At 40.3% G+C, this 7,715-nt stretch overlaps 1 pseudogene; it reads left to right on the top strand.

Annotated features, from left to right (window-relative positions):
- Positions 1-5,191: 5,191 nt before the first annotated feature.
- On the top strand, positions 5,192-7,375 carry LOC139068957 (DNA ligase 1-like; annotated as a pseudogene).
- The last annotated feature ends 340 nt before the right edge of the window (positions 7,376-7,715 follow it).

The following is a 7,715-nucleotide window of genomic DNA, read 5'->3' as shown; positions in this document are numbered from 1 at the left end:
AACCCTCAATGCTCCTCCCCCTATCCACACTGAGGTGACATGCGCTGCTTCATTGTGGCTGCAGGAACTGAAGTAGGGATAGTCCCAACCCACCACCCCACCTAGTGGACACTTATGTTGTGTTGTCTGAAGTCTGTTGCATATCTGTCTGAGGTGTTTTTTTATTTATTTTTTGCTTCACTGAAGGACTGGAATGATCAGTTTAAAGACTGAAGGCAGAGAGGAAAATTATCTCAGCCTGACCCAAACAAATGATTGTTATCTGAATCTGACACCCTGGTAGCCTTGAACGCCGAGCAAATAAAACCACCACAAAGGAATGCAGACAGATTGATGACCTAACCAGGCTGAAGTCCACCAATCTGCAGGAGTCAATGTACTCTTTGCTTCTCCCAAGATCTCCCTCCCACTTGTGTCTGTACAGTAGATGAGTGCCGTAGATGACTGCTTTCGCTGGGGGAAATAGCCCCCCCCCCCCCCCCCCCCCCGCCTTCCTATTGGAGTCTCATGTTATGTTGTGTTGTCTGAAGTCTGTTGCAGATCTGTTGAGGTGTTTTTTTTTTTTGCAGTGCAAAGCTGCCCTCCTGGTGGAGGTTAACTCTGAAGTGCCTTTTTTTCCCTCCACCTGAACACATCCTCATGTAACCCTCTTATCTCTATTAAGGTAGCGCGACTCAGGGTTGCGAATGACTACAGTCACCAATTCTTGTCATGTGTCTTTGTCCATGTCTGATCTCTGAATTTTCCCTCTGGGATTAATAAAGTACCTTTGATTCATTGATTGATTGATTGATTGATTGATTGTTAGGTAAATCTGCAAGTTGCTTTGGATGAAAACATCAACAACATGAATGAACATAAACATTATGATGTTTTTATGAATATTATTACCAATTGCAACCAGACATGTCAGAAAAATTAACATTTGAGCATGTAGCTTAAAGTATTTATTTGCTAGGTCATTAAAACATTGTTTGTTTACATGCAGTGGGCGGGACGTAAAATGTGTGCTGGAACCAGCCACTAGGGGCATTTTGAGGCACAGTGGCATTCCTGTCTAGTTATTGTACATTTTGTTGCTTCTACTGGACTGGAGGTAGAAAAAAGAAGAACAGACTTTTATTTAACAGTCCAATAATCATTTCAAGGGTCTCATTTATGTATTTATTATGGCTTTTCCTCAGTGAGGTCACGCGTAGATTCTTTCTATCTCCAGGCAAGAGGTGAAGGACACCTTGGATACGTCTAAAGTTCATCACAGGGACACACTGAGACATACAGCCAGTCACACATTCACTTGCACACATTGACCTAGTAAGGGTAGCAGTTAACCTTACATGCATGTTTTTGGTCTTTGTGATGAAACTGTGCTCCCACGTTTGAACACCTTCCAGAAAACAATGTATTGGTGCCTAAAAATGGTCGCGTGGTGATCAAATGTCGACCGAAAGCAGCGCCGAAGCCCACCTTCTTCTGGAGCAAAGACACCGAGCTGCTCTCCAACTCCAGCAGGTCACCAGCATCTAAACAGCATGAGGTTAATATTTAAAGGTGTAGAACGCTAAAAAACAAAGCTTTTATTTCTGACGTTTGTCATCCAGGCTGAACATGAAAATAGTCTCCTACACCTATCTCCTGCTTTAGCTTCTGATAGAAAATAGACGGTGAAACTGTAGGATTAGGAAAGCCTGACAGATCTACATCACACTGTCACTTAACATTCATGGACTCACCCATCTTCACTCACGACAGGAAGCAGTCAGTACAAGCTAACCATTAGCATTAGCATCTCTTCCACATGGCAGAACTCCTTCAGGTTTGAGTTGTTTTACTGGAGATCAAACATCAACGTTGCATAGTAGAGTTGCATTGCTGTTGGCCAATCAGAAGTGAGATGAAGCTCTGACAGATTCAGTTGAGCTTTCAGAGTTATCTAAAATATTAGCTTCATCTAAACCTTCAACTTGCATTTTGGATCCAATCCCAACCAAATTACTTAAATAAGCATTTCCTTTGGTTACTGCCTCCATTCATATAATCAATCTATCCTTAGTAAATGGGTATGTACCACAGGATTTTAAGGTTGCTGTAATCAAACCTTCACTTAAGAAGCCGTCTCTGGATCCAGATGACCCAATGAATTATAGACCAATATCTAACCTTCCATTTTTATCCAAAGTCCTGGAGAAAATAGTGGCCATCCAAGTATGTGAGCATTTAAACACTAATGATCTGTTTGAGGAATTTCAGTCTGGTTTTAGAGAGTATCACAGCACTGAAACTGCATTAGTGAGAGTTACAAATGATATTCTCATGGCCTCAGATAAGAATCTTGTGTCTGTTCTAGTCTTGTTAGATCTCAGTGCTGCCTTTGACACAGTAGATCACAATGTTCTTTTAGAAAGACTTGAACATGTCGTAGGGATCAAAGGAACAGTGCTAGGCTGGTTTACATCCTACCTGTCTGACAGATTTAATTTTGTAAATGTACATGACAAATAATCTTCATACTCCAGGGTTACTTGCGGAGTACCACAGGGTTCAGTGCTTGGACCAATTCTTTTTACTATATATATGCTCCCAATTGTTAAAATCATTGGACAGCATGGGATAAACTTCCACTGTTATGCTGACGATACTCAGCTATATTTATCTATTACCCCTGATGAACCTAATCGGTTGGGTAGATTACAGGCTTGTCTTGAGGACATAAAAAATTGGATGACTCTAAACTTTTTGCTTTTAAATCAAGACAAGATGGAAGTTCTCATCTTTGGACCAGAAATCCAGAAAAGGAAATTGCTTAGTCAGTTACCTGACTTAAATGGCATTACATTAATCTCCGAGAACAAAGTAAGGAACCTTGGTGTTATCTTTGACCAGGACATGTCATTCAAATCCCAGGTTAAACAGGTTTGTAGGATTTCCTTTTTCCACCTTCGGAATATTGCTAAGATTAGAAGCATACTTTCCAGGAGTGATGCTGAAAAACTAGTTCATGCATTTATTACATCAAGACTGGATTACTGTAATTCATTACTCTCAGGAAGTCCACAGAATGTAGTTAAAAGTCTTCAGCTTGTCCAAAATGCTGCAGCTAGAGTTCTGATGAGAATTAAAAGGAGAGATCATATCTCTCCTGTCTTAGCTTCCCTACATTGGCTACCTGTTAAATTCAGAATAGATTTTAAGATCCTCCTTCTCACATATAAAGCTCTTAATAATCAGGCTCCATCATACATCAGTGATCTGATTGTTCCATACGTTCCTAACCGAGCACTTCGCTCTCAGACTGCAGGTTTACTGGTGGTTCCCAGAATATCTAAAATTAGGATGGGAGGCAGATCTTTTAGTTATCAGGCTCCTCTCCTGTGTAACCAGTTCCCAGCTTTAGTCCGTGAGGCAGACACTTTGTCTACTTTTAAGACTAGGCTTAAAACATTTTTATTTGATAGGGCCTATGGTTAAAATCTGATGTTAGTCTAAATCTGGACAAGTGGGGGAGTAGAGGGAGGTGGAGTGTACAGTCGGTAAAGACGACTCTCCCTTGCCCTGACTCCAACATGCCTACATCTAAATAGGATAGATTATCCAGAGTTATCTCTGTAGTTATGCTGCTATAGGCTTAGACTGCTGGAGGATACACTGACCACTTTTCACACTCTACTACTTTCTTCTACAATCTGCTCTTTAACTGTATTACTTTCTGCAATTTCAGCTGTTAACTTTATTTTCTTTCTAAGTGTTTTTCTCCCCAGAAGAAGCAACAACGATGTTCTGCTGAGCTGTGGTGGCCTCATGGAGGGGACCATCGTCTTGAACACTGTTGGTAACCATTTAATCATTCTCCCTCTCCTGATAATAACATTACTTTCCTTGACATTGAATGTGCTACTACTAGTTTATCCGTTTAATCATAGATTCACTAGGATAAATACAATAAAGTTTATCTCTCACCAAATAGAATATTTACTAAGAAATCACAATTTAACCATAGAAACATTACTTGGTGTGTGTGTGTGTGTGTGTGTGTGTGTGTGTGTGCGTGCGTGCGTGCGTGCGTGCGTGCGTGTGTGTGTGTGTGTGTGTGTGTGTGTGCGTGCGTGTGTGTGTGTGTGTGTGTGTGTGTGTGTGTGTGTGTGTGTGTGTGCTCTGTCTTCTCCATCCCCAGTGAGTCATGGAGGATGGCTGCTTATACTAAGCCAGGATTCTCTGGAGGTTTCTTCCTGTTAAAAGGGAGTTTTCCTCTCCACTGTCGCTTTATGCTTGCTTAGTATGAGGATTACTGTAAAGTCACTGACACTCGTCAGTGACTGGATGCAATTTGCTGGGTTCCTTATACAGGAAACATTATTTCTGATTGGCTTAATGAACTGACCGGAATTGGAATGTTTATTATGTGAAGTGCCTTGAGACGACTCTTGTCGTGATCTGGCGCTATAAAAATAAACTTGAATTGAATTGTATTGACGTGGCTCACTTCTAGTTCCTGAAAATGGTGCACCAGTGCTTTGTTTCCCCATAGTACAATGTTCCACGAGATCATGCAGAACAATATTTTCAGTATTCAAACAAAACAACTACAATTTTATGAAGCTTAGTTTATAACTCTGGCATGAAAGGTTTTATACCTATAACCCGTTCACTGCAACACAAGAGTGCTGCTAACTGTGCCGACATGCAGCCATGTTCAAACATCAAGTTGAAAGAAACTTTTGACTTAGCTGTGAAATGAATGTCAGCTCTTCTAGAGTCAAACTTCACTTTTTTGTTTTTTTTTTTTCTCGGGGAAAAGGGGAAAAAATATCATACTTTCCTCTTAATTTGTATTGATGGCCTGAAAGAAACCAGCATGCTTTGCAATTCTGTAAGGGGGTAGATGTTTAAGTGGAGATTAATTCAAATTTCTGCTTGCTCAGTACTTGTAAAACTAAAGCAATTTATATTCCTTCTCTTAACGATCCCCCCTTTCTCTGATTGCGGTAATGTAATCTAATTGTAATTATGATACTATCTGAATCATGCAGACCTTAACATGATTGGAGCTACTCATTGCATTAAAAACTAATTTTTGAATAATGATGAAAGGAGCACTGGAAAATGTGGAAGTATTACATTTTTTCTTTATCTCTGTTTTGTGGAGGGGTGTCTTGTTCTCCTCACCCCCCTCGTGCCTACAGTCATGGTATAAATGACGAGGAGGAGTGGATTTGAAGAGTGGCGGGATGAGCTTTGGAGGGGAAGGAGAGAGGTGGAGGGGGTGCACGAAGAGAAATGGACCACCCCGATTAAACGTATCGAGCTCATCAATGGCTTCAGGATACCGACGTTCTGCTGCCAACAAGTTCACTGTCGTCCCACGAGGTTCAGCTTATCAACTGCCTCCCACACCCCTTCTGACACCCCGTTCACCTCACCCACAAGGAAAGGGAGGGAGGCAGAGCACGCTGGGAGGATAAGAGGGAAGTAAAACAGCCATGATGTAGAAGAAGGACGCTCTACAATTCATATCTATTTTAAATGCTTTGTAACAAATCTGATGTAAACAGAAGTCTAAACTTTCTTACTTCTGACCCAGAAGACCTTGGTACCAGACCCGTGACCCCTAAAATCACTCACTGGACTGTGCAGACATTGATAATTAGGCAATTAAACATCACAAACACCCCATGACTATTTATTTAATCTATTGTAGCTTTGATTAGATCCTTTGCAACTGATGAAACGTGTCGACGAAGACTTTAAAATTTAATCTGATCTTGTGTGATCCATGTTGGGAAGTGCTGGTGGAAGTGGGTGAAAGACTGGTGAGACCTGAATAATCTCAAGGCTGAGTTGAAACAGGTCAAATCCTTGGATGATCGGGTTTTATTTTAACAGACTTCTGTCACTGTCCTCATATCTCAGTAAACACAAATGTCTCTCCCTTGGGCTTCGATTCAGACCACAAACCAACCAAATGGGCTGTATTCATGGAGATGGCAGCCTTTCAACACCTATCCTTGTTAAAGTGGCTCACATTCGTAGCTTCTTTAAGGGCAAGTTGTTCACCTTCTTGCTTTATAATTCAAGATGTCAAATGAAAAGGAAAACTGTACTTTTTACTGTAGAGCTCAGGGTGTTGGCACTTAGTTTCTTTCTAAAATCAGAGGCAACATATTGGAAACTGGGGTTTTTCAAACATATATAAGAAGAAGACAAAGAAGAATAAGAAGGAGAAGAAGAAGAAGAAGAAGCAGAAGGTGAAGATCGAGAAGACAACAAAGAAGGAGCAGCAGAAGAAGCAGAAGAAGGAGAAGAAGAAAAAGCAGAAGAAGAAGGAGAAGAAAAGGCAGAAGAAGAAGAAGGAGAAGAAAAGGCAGAAGAAGAAGGAGAAGAAGCAGAAGGAGAAGAAGAAGAAGCATAATAATAATAATAATAATAAGAAGAAGAAGAAGAAGAAGAAGAAGAAGAAAAAGCAGAAGGAGAAGAAGGAGTAGAAGAAAAGGCAGAAGAAGAAGGAGAAGAAGCAGAAGGAGAAGAAGAAGAAGCAGAATAATAATAATAATAAGAAGAAGGAGCAGAAGCAGAAGGAGAAGAAGAAGAAGGAGAAGAAGAAAAAGCAGAAGAAGGAGAAGAAGAAGGAGCAGAAGGAGAAGAAGGAGTAGAAGAAAAGGCAGAAGAAGAAGGAGAAGAAGAAAAAGCAGAAGAAGGAGAAGAAGAAGGAGCAGAAGGAGAAGAAGGAGTAGAAGAAAAGGCAGAAGAAGAAGGAGAAGAAGAAAAAGCAGAAGAAGGAGAAGAAGAAGGAGCAGAAGGAGAAGAAGGAGTAGAAGAAAAGGCAGAAGAAGAAGGAGAAGAAGCAGAAGGAGAAGAAGAAGAAGCAGAATAATAATAATAATAATAATAATAATAATAAGAAGAAGAAAAAGCAGAAGGAGAAGAAGGAGTAGAAGAAAAGGCAGAAGAAGAAGGAGAAGAAGCAGAAGGAGAAGAAGAAGAAGCAGAATAATAATAATAATAAGAAGAAGGAGCAGAAGCAGAAGGAGAAGAAGAAGAAGGAGAAGAAGAAAAAGCAGAAGAAGGAGAAGAAGAAGGAGCAGCAGAAGAAGAAGAAGGAGAAGAAGAAGAAGCAGAAAAAGCAGCATAATAATAATAATAATAAGAAGAAGAAGGAGCAGAAGCAGAAGAAGGTGATATGAGATGATACCAATCTCTTTTTAAAAAATGCTTCGTGGGTGCAAATGGCTATTAACACAATGAATGCCTTTTCTTTAGCTTCAGGATTCCACCTAAACATTGGCAAATGTCAACTGCTTGCCCTTAGAAACTGTAACGGTCTATCTATCGCTGGCATCCCAGTGAAAGTCTGTCAGTTACCTTGCTATCATCATTAATAAACATCAGTCCACCAGGTTCTCCCTTCATTTCACTCCATTTTTGGACAAAACACAACGTAAGCTAAATGCTTGGCTGCAGCGGGATTGATCCATTAAAGGGGGAGTTCTAGTGACTAAAGCAGAGGGCTCATCTCGTCTAACTCATGCTGCTTTGTCTCTTGATGTAAATAAAGAAACTCTGGCGGATACTGACAGACTTCTTTATAACTTCATATGGAAGAATAGAATTCATTACATTAACAGATCAGTTTTATCCAACTCACACCAACATGGTGGAGTAAACCTTCTGGATTTCTCCTCATTAAATAATGTGTTTAAAATAAACTGGATTAAACCATT

This window comes from Nothobranchius furzeri, chromosome 3 (assembly GCF_043380555.1).
Source record: "Nothobranchius furzeri strain GRZ-AD chromosome 3, NfurGRZ-RIMD1, whole genome shotgun sequence".
Classification (NCBI taxonomy): Eukaryota; Metazoa; Chordata; class Actinopteri; order Cyprinodontiformes; family Nothobranchiidae; genus Nothobranchius; species Nothobranchius furzeri.
Note: the sequence above shows the minus strand (reverse complement) of the source record. Positions and strands in the feature narration are given on the sequence as shown.